The 15798-nt window shown below is 50.8% G+C and overlaps 1 protein-coding gene across 1 annotated transcript in view; it reads right to left on the bottom strand.

Moving 5' to 3' along the window:
• Positions 1-15798, bottom strand: part of LOC141082292 (uncharacterized) — a 987535-nt gene that overhangs the window by 237038 nt on the left and 734699 nt on the right. The window lies entirely within an intron of this gene.

The raw sequence follows: 15798 nt of genomic DNA, 5'->3' as shown, positions 1-15798 counted from the left end.
TTTTTAGCCCTTTCCTCAGTCTGTAGCTCCTGGGCACAGGCCCTCACTCCTGTCCCTTCACTATAAAGCCTGGGCCGCATTATACAGCTGTACAAGGGTCTAGTGAAGGCTTTTTAGCCCTTTCCTCAGACTGTAGCTCCTGGGATCAGGCCCTCACTCCTGTCCCTTCACTATAAAGCCTGGGCCTCATTATACAGCTGTACAGGGGTCTAGTGAAGGCTTTTTAGCCCTTTCCTCAGACTGTAGCTCCTGGGCACAGGCCCTCACTCTTGTCCCTTCGCTATAAAGCCTGGGCCTCATTATACAGCTGTACAGGGGTCTAGTGAAGGCTTTTTAGCCCTTTCCTCAGACTGTAGCTCCTGGGCACAGGCCCTCACTCCTGTCCCTTCACTATAAAGCCTGGGCCTCATTATACAGCTGTACAGGGGTGTAGTGAAGGCTTTTTAGCCCTTTCTTCAGACTGTAGCTCCTGGGAACAGGCCCTCACTCCTGTCCCTTCACTATAAAGCCTGGGCCTCATTATACAGCTGTACAGGGGTCTAGTGAAGGCTTTTTAGCCCTTTCCTCAGACTGTAGCTCCTGGGCACAGGCCCTCACTCTTGTCCCTTCGCTATAAAGCCTGGGCCTCATTATACAGCTGTACAGGGGTCTAGTGAAGGCTTTTTAGCCCTTTCCTCAGACTGTAGCTCCTGGGCACAGGCCCTCACTCCTGTCCCTTCACTATAAAGCCTGGGCCTCATTATACAGCTGTACAGGGGTCTAGTGAAGGCTTTTTAGCCCTTTCCTCAGACTGTAGCTCCTGGGCACAGGCCCTCACTCCTGTCCCTTCACTGTAAAGCCTGGGCCTCATTATACAGCTGTACAGGGGTCTAGTGAAGGCTTTTTAGCCCTTTCCTCAGACTGTAATTCCTGGGAACAGACTCTCACTCCTGTCCCTTCACTATAAAGACTGGGCCTCATTATACAGCTGTACAGGGGTCTAGTGAAGGCTTTTTATCCCTTTCCTCAGACTGTAGCTCCTGGGCACAGGCCCTCACTCCTGTCCCTTCACTATAAAGCCTGGGCCTCATTATACAGCTGTACAGGGGTCTAGTGAAGGCTTTTAGCCCTTTCCTCAGACTGTAGCACCTGGGAACAGACCCTCACTCCTGTCCCTTCACTATAAAGCCTGGGCCTCATTAAACAGCTGTACAGGGGTCTAGTGAAGGCTTTTTTGCCCTTTCCTCAGACTGTAGCTCCTGGAAACAGACCCTCACTCCTGTCCCTTCACTATAAAGCCTGGGCCTCATTATACAGCTGTACAGGGGTCTAGTGAAGGCTTTTTAGCCCTTTCCTCAGTCTGTAGCTCTTGGGAACAGGCCCTCACTCCTGTCCCTTCACAATAAAGCCTGGGCCTCATTATACAGCTCTACAGGGGTCTAGTGAAGGCTTTTTAGCCCTTTCCTCAGTCTGTAGCTCTTGGGAACAGGCCCTCACTCCTGTCCCTTCACAATAAAGCCTGGGCCTCATTATACAGCAGTACAGGGGTCTAGTGAAGGCTTTTTAGCACTTTCCTCAGTCTGTAGCTCTTGGGAACAGGCCCTCACTCCTGTCCCTTCACAATAAAGCCTGGGCCTCATTATACAGCTGTACAGGGGTCTAGTGAAGGCTTTTTAGCCCTTTCCTCAGTCTGTAGCTCTTGGGAACAGGCCCTCACTCCTGTCCCTTCACTATAAAGCCTGGGCCTCATATAGCTGTAAAGGGGTGTAGTGAAGGCTTTTTAGCCCTTTCCTCAGACTGTAGCTCCTGGGAACAGGCCCTCACTCTTGTCCTTTCGCTATAAAGCCTGGGCCTCATTATACAGCTGTACAGGGGACTAGTGAAGGCTCTTTAGCCCTTTCTTCAGACTGTAGCTCCTGGGCACAGGCCTTCACTCCTGTCCCTTCACTATAAAGCCTGGGCCTCATTATACAGCTGTACAGGGGTCTAGTGAAGGCTTTTTAGCCCTTTCCTCAGACTGTAGCTCCTGGGCACAGGCCTTCACTCCTGTCCCTTCACTATAAAGCCTGGGCCTCATTATACAGCTGTACAGGGGTGTAGTGAAGGCTTTTTAGCCCTTTCTTCAGACTGTAGCTCCTGGGAACAGGCCCTCACTCCTGTCCCTTCACTATAAAGCCTGGGCCTCATTATACAGCTGTACAGGGGTCTAGTGAAGGCTTTTTAGCCCTTTCCTCAGACTGTAGCTCCTGGGCACAGGCCCTCACTCTTGTCCCTTCGCTATAAAGCCTGGGCCTCATTATACAGCTGTACAGGGGTCTAGTGAAGGCTTTTTAGCCCTTTCCTCAGACTGTAGCTCCTGGGCACAGGCCCTCACTCCTGTCCCTTCACTATAAAGCCTGGGCCTCATTATACATCTGTACAGGGGTCTAGTGAAGGCTTTTTAGCCCTTTCCTCAGACTGTAGCTCCTGGGCACAGGCCCTCACTCCTGTCCCTTCACTGTAAAGCCTGGGCCTCATTATACAGCTGTACAGGGGTCTAGTGAAGGCTTTTTAGCCCTTTCCTCAGACTGTAGCTCCTGGGCACAGGCCCTCACTCCTGTCCCTTCACTATAAAGCCTGGGCCTCATTATACATCTGTACAGGGGTCTAGTGAAGGCTTTTTAGCCCTTTCCTCAGACTGTAGCTCCTGGGCACAGGCCTTCACTCCTGTCCCTTCACTATAAAGCCTGGGCCTCATTATACAGCTGTACAGGGGTGTAGTGAAGGCTTTTTAGCCCTTTCTTCAGACTGTAGCTCCTGGGAACAGGCCCTCACTCCTGTCCCTTCACTATAAAGCCTGGGCCTCATTATACAGCTGTACAGGGGTCTAGTGAAGGCTTTTTAGCCCTTTCCTCAGACTGTAGCTCCTGGGCACAGGCCCTCACTCTTGTCCCTTCGCTATAAAGCCTGGGCCTCATTATACAGCTGTACAGGGGTCTAGTGAAGGCTTTTTAGCCCTTTCCTCAGACTGTAGCTCCTGGGCACAGGCCCTCACTCCTGCCCCTTCACTATAAAGCCTGGGCCTCATTATACAGCTGTACAGGGGTCTAGTGAAGGCTTTTTATCCCTTTCCTCAGACTGTAGCTCCTGGGCACAGGCCCTCACTCCTGTCCCTTCACTATAAAGCCTGGGCCTCATTATACAGCTGTACAGGGGTCTAGTGAAGGCTTTTTAGCCCTTTCCTCAGACTGTAGCACCTGGGAACAGACCCTCACTCCTGTCCCTTCACTATAAAGCCTCTGCCTCATTAAACAGCTGTACAGGGGTCTAGTGAAGGCTTTTTTGCCCTTTCCTCAGACTGTAGCTCCTGGGAACAGACCCTCACTCCTGTCCCTTAACTATAAAGCCTGGGCCTCATTATACAGCTGTCCAGGGGTCTAGTGAAGGCTTTTTAGCCCTTTCCTCAGACTGTAGCTCCTGGGCACAGGCCCTAACTCCAGTCCCTTCACTATAAAGCCTGAGCCCCATTATACAGCTGTACAGGGGTCTAGTGAAGGCTTTTTAGCCCTTTCCTCAGACTGTAGCTCCTGGGAACAGGCCCTCACTCCTGTCCCTTCACTGTAAAGCCTGGGCCTCATTATACAGCTGTACAGGGGTCTAGTGAAGGCTTTTTAGCCCTTTCCTCAGACTGTAGCTCCTGGGCACAGGCCCTAACTCCAGTCCCTTCACTATAAAGCCTGAGCCCCATTATACAGCTGTACAGGGGTCTAGTGAAGGCTTTTTAGCCCTTTCCTCAGACTGTAGCTCCTGGGAACAGGCCCTGACTCCTGTCCCTTCACTATAAAGCCTGGGCCTCATTATACAGCTGTAAAAGGGTCTAGTGAAGGCTTTTTAGCCCTTTCCTCAGTCTGTAGCTCCTGGGCACAGGCCCTCACTCCTGTCCCTTCACTATAAAGCCTGGGCCGCATTATACAGCTGTACAAGGGTCTAGTGAAGGCTTTTTAGCCCTTTCCTCAGACTGTAGCTCCTGGGATCAGGCCCTCACTCCTGTCCCTTCACTATAAAGCCTGGGCCTCATTATACAGCTGTACAGGGGTCTAGTGAAGGCTTTTTAGCCCTTTCCTCAGACTGTAGCTCCTGGGCACAGGCCCTCACTCTTGTCCCTTCGCTATAAAGCCTGGGCCTCATTATACAGCTGTACAGGGGTCTAGTGAAGGCTTTTTAGCCCTTTCCTCAGACTGTAGCTCCTGGGCACAGGCCCTCACTCCTGTCCCTTCACTATAAAGCCTGGGCCTCATTATACAGCTGTACAGGGGTGTAGTGAAGGCTTTTTAGCCCTTTCTTCAGACTGTAGCTCCTGGGAACAGGCCCTCACTCCTGTCCCTTCACTATAAAGCCTGGGCCTCATTATACAGCTGTACAGGGGTCTAGTGAAGGCTTTTTAGCCCTTTCCTCAGACTGTAGCTCCTGAGCACAGACCCTCACTCTTGTCCCTTCGCTATAAAGCCTGGGACTCATTATACAGCTGTACAGGGGTCTAGTGAAGGCTTTTTAGCCCTTTCCTCAGACTGTAGCTCCTGGGCACAGGCCCTCACTCCTGTCCCTTCACTATAAAGCCTGGGCCTCATTATACAGCTGTACAGGGGTCTAGTGAAGGCTTTTTAGCCCTTTCCTCAGACTGTAGCTCCTGGGCACAGGCCCTCACTCCTGTCCCTTCACTGTAAAGCCTGGGCCTCATTATACAGCTGTACAGGGGTCTAGTGAAGGCTTTTTAGCCCTTTCCTCAGACTGTAATTCCTGGGAACAGACTCTCACTCCTGTCCCTTCACTATAAAGCCTGGGCCTCATTATACAGCTGTACAGGGGTCTAGTGAAGGCTTTTTATCCCTTTCCTCAGACTGTAGCTCCTGGGCACAGGCCCTCACTCCTGTCCCTTCACTATAAAGCCTGGGCCTCATTATACAGCTGTACAGGGGTCTAGTGAAGGCTTTTTAGCCCTTTCCTCAGACTGTAGCACCTGGGAACAGACCCTCACTCCTGTCCCTTCACTATAAAGCCTGGGCCTCATTAAGCAGCTGTACAGGGGTCTAGTGAAGGCTTTTTTGCCCTTTCCTCAGACTGTAGCTCCTGGGAACAGACCCTCACTCCTGTCCCTTCACTATAAAGCCTGGGCCTCATTATACAGCTGTACAGGGGTCTAGTGAAGGCTTTTTAGCCCTTTCCTCAGACTGTAGCTCCTGGGCACAGGCCCTAACTCCAGTCCCTTCACTATAAAGCCTGAGCCCCATTATACAGCTGTACAGGGGTCTAGTGAAGGCTTTTTAGCCCTTTCCTCAGACTGTAGCTCCTGGGAACAGGCCCTCACTCCTGTCCCTTCACTGTAAAGCCTGGGCCTCATTATACAGCTGTACAGGGGTCTAGTGAAGGCTTTTTAGCCCTTTCTTCAGACTGTAGCTCCTGGGCACAGGCCCTAACTCCAGTCCCTTCACTATAAAGCCTGAGCCCCATTATACAGCTGTACAGGGGTCTAGTGAAGGCTTTTTAGCCCTTTCCTCAGACTGTAGCTCCTGGGAACAGGCCCTGACTCCTGTCCCTTCACTATAAAGCCTGGGCCTCATTATACAGCTGTAAAAGGGTCTAGTGAAGGCTTTTTAGCCCTTTCCTCAGTCTGTAGCTCCTGGGCACAGGCCCTCACTTCTGTCCCTTCACTATAAAGCCTGGGCCGCATTATACAGCTGTACAAGGGGCTAGTGAAGGCTTTTTAGCCCTTTCCTCAGACTGTAGCTCCTGGGATCAGGCCCTCACTCCTGTCCCTTCACTATAAAGCCTGGGCCTCATTATACAGCTGTACAGGGGTCTAGTGAAGGCTTTTTAGCCCTTTCCTCAGACTGTAGCTCCTGGGCACAGGCCCTCACTCCTGTCCCTTCACTGTAAAGCCTGGGCCTCATTATACAGCTGTACAGGGGTCTAGTGAAGGCTTTTTAGCCCTTTCCTCAGACTGTAATTCCTGGGAACAGACTCTCACTCCTGTCCCTTCACTATAAAGCCTGGGCCTCATTATACAGCTGTACAGGGGTCTAGTGAAGGCTTTTTATCCCTTTCCTCAGACTGTAGCTCCTGGGCACAGGCCCTCACTCCTGTCCCTTCACTATAAAGCCTGGGCCTCATTATACAGCTGTACAGGGGTCTAGTGAAGGCTTTTTAGCCCTTTCCTCAGACTGTAGCACCTGGGAACAGACCCTCACTCCTGTCCCTTCACTATAAAGCCTGGGCCTCATTAAGCAGCTGTACAGGGGTCTAGTGAAGGCTTTTTTGCCCTTTCCTCAGACTGTAGCTCCTGGGAACAGACCCTCACTCCTGTCCCTTCACTATAAAGCCTGGGCCTCATTATACAGCTGTACAGGGGTCTAGTGAAGGCTTTTTAGCCCTTTCCTCAGACTGTAGCTCCTGGGCACAGGCCCTAACTCCAGTCCCTTCACTATAAAGCCTGAGCCCCATTATACAGCTGTACAGGGGTCTAGTGAAGGCTTTTTAGCCCTTTCCTCAGACTGTAGCTCCTGGGAACAGGCCCTCACTCCTGTCCCTTCACTGTAAAGCCTGGGCCTCATTATACAGCTGTACAGGGGTCTAGTGAAGGCTTTTTAGCCCTTTCCTCAGACTGTAGCTCCTGGGCACAGGCCCTAACTCCAGTCCCTTCACTATAAAGCCTGAGCCCCATTATACAGCTGTACAGGGGTCTAGTGAAGGCTTTTTAGCCCTTTCCTCAGACTGTAGCTCCTGGGAACAGGCCCTGACTCCTGTCCCTTCACTATAAAGCCTGGGCCTCATTATACAGCTGTAAAAGGGTCTAGTGAAGGCTTTTTAGCCCTTTCCTCAGTCTGTAGCTCCTGGGCACAGGCCCTCACTTCTGTCCCTTCACTATAAAGCCTGGGCCGCATTATACAGCTGTACAAGGGGCTAGTGAAGGCTTTTTAGCCCTTTCCTCAGACTGTAGCTCCTGGGATCAGGCCCTCACTCCTGTCCCTTCACTATAAAGCCTGGGCCTCATTATACAGCTGTACAGGGGTCTAGTGAAGGCTTTTTAGCCCTTTCCTCAGACTGTAGCTCCTGGGCACAGGCCCTCACTCCTGTCCCCTTACTATAAAGCCTGGGCCTCATTTTACAGCTGTACAAGGGTCTAGTGAAGGCTTTTTAGCCCTTTCCTCAGTCTGTAGCTCCTGGGCACAGGCCCTCACTCCTGTCCCTTCACTATAAAGCCTGGGCCTCATTATACAGCTGTACAAGGGTCTAGTCAAGGCTTTTTAGCCCTTTCCTCAGTCTGTAGCTCCTGGGCACAGGCCCTCACTCCTGTCCCTTCACTATAAAGCCTGGGCCTCATTATACAGCTGTACAGGGGTCTAGTGAAGGCTTTTTAGCCCTTTCCTCAGACTGTAGCTCCTGGGCACAGGCCCTCACTCTTGTCCCTTCGCTATAAAGCCTGGGCCTCATTATACAGCTGTACAGGGGTCTAGTGAAGGCTTTTTAGCCCTTTCCTCAGACTGTAGCTCCTGGGCACAGGCCCTCACTCCTGTCCCTTCACTATAAAGCCTGGGCCTCATTATACAGCTGTACAGGGGTGTAGTGAAGGCTTTTTAGCCCTTTCTTCAGACTGTAGCTCCTGGGAACAGGCCCTCACTCCTGTCCCTTCACTATAAAGCCTGGGCCTCATTATACAGCTGTACAGGGGTCTAGTGAAGGCTTTTTAGCCCTTTCCTCAGACTGTAGCTCCTGGGCACAGGCCCTCACTCTTGTCCCTTCGCTATAAAGCCTGGGCCTCATTATACAGCTGTACAGGGGTCTAGTGAAGGCTTTTTAGCCCTTTCCTCAGACTGTAGCTCCTGGGCACAGGCCCTCACTCCTGTCCCTTCACTATAAAGCCTGGGCCTCATTATACAGCTGTACAGGGGTCTAGTGAAGGCTTTTTAGCCCTTTCCTCAGACTGTAGCTCCTGGGCACAGGCCCTCACTCCTGTCCCTTCACTGTAAAGCCTGGGCCTCATTATACAGCTGTACAGGGGTCTAGTGAAGGCTTTTTAGCCCTTTCCTCAGACTGTAATTCCTGGGAACAGACTCTCACTCCTGTCCCTTCACTATAAAGCCTGGGCCTCATTATACAGCTGTACAGGGGTCTAGTGAAGGCTTTTTATCCCTTTCCTCAGACTGTAGCTCCTGGGCACAGGCCCTCACTCCTGTCCCTTCACTATAAAGCCTGGGCCTCATTATACAGCTGTACAGGGGTCTAGTGAAGGCTTTTAGCCCTTTCCTCAGACTGTAACACCTGGGAACAGACCCTCACTCCTGTCCCTTCACTATAAAGCCTGGGCCTCATTAAACAGCTGTACAGGGGTCTAGTGAAGGCTTTTTTGCCCTTTCCTCAGACTGTAGCTCCTGGAAACAGACCCTCACTCCTGTCCCTTCACTATAAAGCCTGGGCCTCATTATACAGCTGTACAGGGGTCTAGTGAAGGCTTTTTAGCCCTTTCCTCAGTCTGTAGCTCTTGGGAACAGGCCCTCACTCCTGTCCCTTCACAATAAAGCCTGGGCCTCATTATACAGCTGTACAGGGGTCTAGTGAAGGCTTTTTAGCCCTTTCCTCAGTCTGTAGCTCTTGGGAACAGGCCCTCACTCCTGTCCCTTCACAATAAAGCCTGGGCCTCATTATACAGCTGTACAGGGGTCTAGTGAAGGCTTTTTAGCACTTTCCTCAGTCTGTAGCTCTTGGGAACAGGCCCTCACTCCTGTCCCTTCACAATAAAGCCTGGGCCTCATTATACAGCTGTACAGGGGTCTAGTGAAGGCTTTTTAGCCCTTTCCTCAGTCTGTAGCTCTTGGGAACAGGCCCTCACTCCTGTCCCTTCACTATAAAGCCTGGGCCTCATATAGCTGTAAAGGGGTGTAGTGAAGGCTTTTTAGCCCTTTCCTCAGACTGTAGCTCCTGGGAACAGGCCCTCACTCTTGTCCTTTCGCTATAAAGCCTGGGCCTCATTATACAGCTGTACAGGGGACTAGTGAAGGTTCTTTAGCCCTTTCTTCAGACTGTAGCTCCTGGGCACAGGCCCTCACTCCTGTCCCTTCACTATAAAGCCTGGGCCTCATTTAGCTGTACAGGGGTCTATTGAAGGCTTTTTAGCTCTTTCCTCAGACTGTAGCTCCTGGGCACAGGCCCTCACTCCTGTCCCTTCACTATAAAGCCTGGGCCTCATTATACAGCTGAACAGGGGTCTAGTGAAGGCTTTTTAGCCCTTTCCTCAGACTGTAGCTCCTGGGCACAGGCCCTCACTCTTGTCCCTTCGCTATAAAGCCTGGGCCTCATTATACAGCTGTACAGGGGTCTAGTGAAGGCTTTTTAGCCCTTTCCTCAGACTGTAGCTCCTGGGCACAGGCCTTGACTCCTGTCCCTTCACTATAAAGCCTGGGCCTCATTATACAGCTGTACAGGGGTGTAGTGAAGGCTTTTTAGCCCTTTCTTCAGACTGTAGCTCCTGGGAACAGGCCCTCACTCCTGTCCCTTCACTATAAAGCCTGGGCCTCATTATACAGCTGTACAGGGGTCTAGTGAAGGCTTTTTAGCCCTTTCCTCAGACTGTAGCTCCTGGGCACAGGCCCTCACTCTTGTCCCTTCGCTATAAAGCCTGGGCCTCATTATACAGCTGTACAGGGGTCTAGTGAAGGCTTTTTAGCCCTTTCCTCAGACTGTAGCTCCTGGGCACAGGCCCTCACTCCTGTCCCTTCACTATAAAGCCTGGGCCTCATTATACATCTGTACAGGGGTCTAGTGAAGGCTTTTTAGCCCTTTCCTCAGACTGTAGCTCCTGGGCACAGGCCCTCACTCCTGTCCCTTCACTGTAAAGCCTGGGCCTCATTATACAGCTGTACAGGGGTCTAGTGAAGGCTTTTTAGCCCTTTCCTCAGACTGTAATTCCTGGGAACAGACTCTCACTCCTGTCCCTTCACTATAAAGCCTGGGCCTCATTATACAGCTGTACAGGGGTCTAGTGAAGGCTTTTTATCCCTTTCCTCAGACTGTAGCTCCTGGGCACAGGCCCTCACTCCTGTCCCTTCACTATAAAGCCTGGGCCTCATTATACAGCTGTACAGGGGTCTAGTGAAGGCTTTTTAGCCCTTTCCTCAGACTGTAGCACCTGGGAACAGACCCTCACTCCTGTCCCTTCACTATAAAGCCTGGGCCTCATTAAACAGCTGTACAGGGGTCTAGTGAAGGCTTTTTTGCCCTTTCCTCAGACTGTAGCTCCTGGGAACAGACCCTCACTCCTGTCCCTTAACTATAAAGCCTCGGCCTCATTATACAGCTGTACAGGGGTCTAGTGAAGGCTTTTTAGCCCTTTCCTCAGACTGTAGCTCCTGGGCACAGGCCCTAACTCCAGTCCCTTCACTATAAAGCCTGAGCCCCATTATACAGCTGTACAGGGGTCTAGTGAAGGCTTTTTAGCCCTTTCCTCAGACTGTAGCTCCTGGGAACAGGCCCTCACTCCTGTCCCTTCACTGTAAAGCCTGGGCCTCATTATACAGCTGTACAGGGGTCTAGTGAAGGCTTTTTAGCCCTTTCCTCAGACTGTAGCTCCTGGGCACAGGCCCTAACTCCAGTCCCTTCACTATAAAGCCTGAGCCCCATTATACAGCTGTACAGGGGTCTAGTGAAGGCTTTTTAGCCCTTTCCTCAGACTGTAGCTCCTGGGAACAGGCCCTGACTCCTGTCCCTTCACTATAAAGCCTGGGCCTCATTATACAGCTGTAAAAGGGTCTAGTGAAGGCTTTTTAGCCCTTTCCTCAGTCTGTAGCTCCTGGGCACAGGCCCTCACTCCTGTCCCTTCACTATAAAGCCTGGGCCGCATTATACAGCTGTACAAGGGTCTAGTGAAGGCTTTTTAGCCCTTTCCTCAGACTGTAGCTCCTGGGATCAGGCCCTCACTCCTGTCCCTTCACTATAAAGCCTGGGCCTCATTATACAGCTGTACAGGGGTCTAGTGAAGGCTTTTTAGCCCTTTCCTCAGACTGTAGCTCCTGGGCACAGGCCCTCACTCTTGTCCCTTCGCTATAAAGCCTGGGCCTCATTATACAGCTGTACAGGGGTCTAGTGAAGGCTTTTTAGCCCTTTCCTCAGACTGTAGCTCCTGGGCACAGGCCCTCACTCCTGTCCCTTCACTATAAAGCCTGGGCCTCATTATACAGCTGTACAGGGGTGTAGTGAAGGCTTTTTAGCCCTTTCTTCAGACTGTAGCTCCTGGGAACAGGCCCTCACTCCTGTCCCTTCACTATAAAGCCTGGGCCTCATTATACAGCTGTACAGGGGTCTAGTGAAGGCTTTTTAGCCCTTTCCTCAGACTGTAGCTCCTGGGCACAGGCCCTCACTCTTGTCCCTTCGCTATAAAGCCTGGGCCTCATTATACAGCTGTACAGGGGTCTAGTGAAGGCTTTTTAGCCCTTTCCTCAGACTGTAGCTCCTGGGCACAGGCCCTCACTCCTGTCCCTTCACTATAAAGCCTGGGCCTCATTATACAGCTGTACAGGGGTCTAGTGAAGGCTTTTTAGCCCTTTCCTCAGACTGTAGCTTCTGGGCACAGGCCCTCACTCCTGTCCCTTCACTGTAAAGCCTGGGCCTCATTATACAGCTGTACAGGGGTCTAGTGAAGGCTTTTTAGCCCTTTCCTCAGACTGTAATTCCTGGGAACAGACTCTCACTCCTTTCCCTTCACTATAAAGCCTGGGCCTCATTATACAGCTGTACAGGGGTCTAGTGAAGGCTTTTTATCCCTTTCCTCAGACTGTAGCTCCTGGGCACAGGCCCTCACTCCTGTCCCTTCACTATAAAGCCTGGGCCTCATTATACAGCTGTACAGGGGTCTAGTGAAGGCTTTTTAGCCCTTTCCTCAGACTGTAGCACCTGGGAACAGACCCTCACTCCTGTCCCTTCACTATAAAGCCTGGGCCTCATTAAGCAGCTGTACAGGGGTCTAGTGAAGGCTTTTTTGCCCTTTCCTCAGACTGTAGCTCCTGGGAACAGACCCTCACTCCTGTCCCTTCACTATAAAGCCTGGGCCTCATTATACAGCTGTACAGGGGTCTAGTGAAGGCTTTTTAGCCCTTTCCTCGGACTGTAGCTCCTGGGCACAGGCCCTAACTCCAGTCCCTTCACTATAAAGCCTGAGCCCCATTATACAGCTGTACAGGGGTCTAGTGAAGGCTTTTTAGCCCTTTCCTCAGACTGTAGCTCCTGGGAACAGGCCCTCACTCCTGTCCCTTCACTGTAAAGCCTGGGCCTCATTATACAGCTGTACAGGGGTCTAGTGAAGGCTTTTTAGCCCTTTCCTCAGACTGTAGCTCCTGGGCACAGGCCCTAACTCCAGTCCCTTCACTATAAAGCCTGAGCCCCATTATACAGCTGTACAGGGGTCTAGTGAAGGCTTTTTAGCCCTTTCCTCAGACTGTAGCTCCTGGGAACAGGCCCTGACTCCTGTCCCTTCACTATAAAGCCTGGGCCTCATTATACAGCTGTAAAAGGGTCTAGTGAAGGCTTTTTAGCCCTTTCCTCAGTCTGTAGCTCCTGGGCACAGGCCCTCACTTCTGTCCCTTCACTATAAAGCCTGGGCCGCATTATACAGCTGTACAAGGGGCTAGTGAAGGCTTTTTAGCCCTTTCCTCAGACTGTAGCTCCTGGGATCAGGCCCTCACTCCTGTCCCTTCACTATAAAGCCTGGGCCTCATTATACAGCTGTACAGGGGTCTAGTGAAGGCTTTTTAGCCCTTTCCTCAGACTGTAGCTCCTGGGCACAGGCCCTCACTCCTGTCCCCTTACTATAAAGCCTGGACCTCATTTTACAGCTGTACAAGGGTCTAGTGAAGGCTTTTTAGCCCTTTCCTCAGTCTGTAGCTCCTGGGCACAGGCCCTCACTCCTGTCCCTTCACTATAAAGCCTGGGCCTCATTATACAGCTGTACAGGGGTCTAGTGAAGGCTTTTTAGCCCTTTCCTCAGACTGTAGCTCCTGGGCACAGGCCCTCACTCCTGTCCCTTCACTATAAAGCCTGGGCCTCATTATACAGCTGTACAGGGGTCTAGTGAAGGCTTTTTAGCCCTTTCCTCAGACTGTAGCTCCTGGGCACAGGCCCTCACTCCTGTCCCTTCACTATAAAGCCTGGGCCTCATTATACAGCTGTACAAGGGTCTAGTGAAGGCTTTTTAGCCCTTTACTCAGTCTGTAGCTCCTGGGCACAGGCCCTCACTCCTGTCCCTTCACTATAAAGCCTGGGCCTCATTATACAGCTGTACAGGGGTCTAGTGAAGGCTTTTTAGCCCTTTCCTCAGACTGTAGCTCCTGGGAACAGGCCCTCACTCCTGCCCCTTCACTATAAAGCCTGGGCCTCATTATACAGCTGTACAGGGGTCTAGTGAAGGCTTTTTAGCCCTTTTCTCAGACTGTAGCTCCTGGGCACAGGCCCTCACTCCTGTCCCTTCACTATAAGGCCTGGGCCTCATTATACAGCTGTATAGGGGTCTAGTGAAGGCTTTTTAGCCCTTTTGGATCGCCCCCTGGGGGTGGTGTTGGTGTAGTTTCCAGGGGTCAGGACCGCGGGGTACTCGGCATCGGGCCTCGTTGATTTCAATGGGAGTTGTCACGGAAGCTGTGACCCGTTCCGTGGCCCTGAGCGTCCATTGTAAAAGGGATAGTTGAGAGTGGCTGATGATGATTAAGGTTTATTAGTAAGTGTTTCGTGACACCACCTGTGGTGTTCGGCAAGGGAGGTGTTAAGCCGATGCTGCAAGCAGATCGTCTGGGACTGATGGTATGGTGCAGGAAAGATGTTGAAGCTCCCCACAGGTGGAGCTGTAGTCCCAGGGCAGAATAGATGTAGAGATAGTGGGAAGACGTAGATGGTGCAGTGTCAGGCACAGTGATGTAGAGGTGCCGAGTGTGTTGGTGCAGGAATAAGTGGAGGACACCAGGGCATGTAGTTCCAAAGCTTTACTCACAGTCTGTTGTACAAACAGGTGCCTGCCTCCGTGCCATGTCCTCCGGGTCAGGGAATCAGTCAACCCCCAGGCCAGATGGAATACTCCTTTCCAACACTCCACCAACATGTGCCTTTTCTGAACGTCTCGCTTCTAGCGCCTATTTGAAGTACTCACAGTACTGAGTTACACTGGAGTTCCTCCTTTCAGATGTACCTATGAACTCTGCTTGTACGGCAGACAGCTGTAGCCTGCTTCGAGGACTCCTTGCTACCAAGTCCCGGCTCACTCATGATGCTGTTGTGCCCCCAAGTTTTGTGTGGGAATAAAGTGGTGACAACTTCTATTCCTCCGGTGTCTGCTGCAGGACCATTAGTATCCATACCACCTCGGGACCGGACCCCGGCCATGCGCCAACAACTTCTAGGAAGGGCTCTGCTCTAACCTTAGTCCTTAGTTTTCTTCTCCTCCTCATGTTCCGTACTAATGCTTCTTTCTTATGGAGAATCAGACTTTCTAAAATGTCTCTTTCCTGTGCCAGCAGACCCAGGTCACTGAGGCCTGCTGCATCACTTCCATCACTCCATCCCTCTCCGGGGATCTCTCAAACACTTCTCTCCCAATCCTATCTTTTTCCCGCTCTCTCGTGCAGGCTAAGCTCCACCCACCTCCCAGCACTCTTTGTGTTCCAAGCAGGGAGCCACCAAAGGTGCTTTGCTACACTACTATGTTGTGTGAGATGCAGGTGTTGGAGTGTGGTCAGGTGTCTCCACCTTACCTGGATGGTGGGCTACCACACCTCAGGAAGAGGTGCAGTACCTCTGTGGCGACTGAACCCTCAGGGGCGCCACATACCCCCCTGTTAAACACAGCACGTCCGCGTGCTGCGAGGAAAACAAAAGTTGACAATTCAGGAACATACAAAAATTTTTGGCATGCTAACAGTTCTTAACCTAAATTTCCCAATGTGGGAGGCACTGACTCTTGAGCATTGCAAACAATCTTAACTATCTATCTATGAGTTAATATATTGTACCTAATCTTAAAGTTATGTTACCTAATTTAAAGTGCTATTAATAAGTTTACTACTAATTCAAGTATTATCATCAACACAATTCTCTTTTTCCATTGGTCACATCTTCTTTTCTTCTTGTCTCTCATATATTCCATTTTCTACTGTCTCTTCTAGACCTAGGGTGACAACCGCTGATGCCTGGTTCGTCATCTGCATTCTCAAATCTTTAATCAAACTTAAACATCTTTATTCACGCATTATAAGACATTCATCAGATACCCATTAATCCTAGAAAACCTATTCTATGGCTATCAATATTCTTATTAAACACTATTACTTTTTACTTTTTCTATCAAAAAGCTAAACATTATCATTAAGTGCAATTATGTAAAGTAGACACTGATCCAGCCAAGGTGTCTTGAAATGTCCTTATCCTTAGAGCAAAATGCCAATTATTGAGATAGTCCTTATTTAAAGAAGGTCCTATGTAAAACCAAGAGAAAGCACCTTAAGAGGCACAAACTATATACAGGACAGTTCTGGATCATTCATTGTCCATGATCTCTACAGTTCAATAAGAAAAAAACTGCCAATAAAACTGGCCAAAAACTGAAGAAAACAAAAACATGATGAACAAATAGGGCACAACGGTGCCAATACCCTCCTGGGTAACAGTTAGTTTAGGGAATGTTCTTTAATGTTGATCCCCTCCTGGGGTATTGGAAGCTGGTTTCTTGGGCTGCTTCCAGGGGAGATGCTCTGGGTGTCCTCTTCTTGTTGCTGGTTGTCCACAAATTGCAGGTATTCCTTCTCTCCAGGG

This window comes from Dendrobates tinctorius, unplaced genomic scaffold (genome assembly GCF_039654945.1).
Source record: "Dendrobates tinctorius isolate UK_male_01 unplaced genomic scaffold, ASM3965494v1 ptg000017l, whole genome shotgun sequence".
NCBI lineage: Eukaryota > Metazoa > Chordata > Amphibia > Anura > Dendrobatidae > Dendrobates > Dendrobates tinctorius.
The sequence above is the reverse complement of the archived record's forward strand: the minus strand, read 5'-3'. Positions and strand labels throughout refer to the sequence as shown.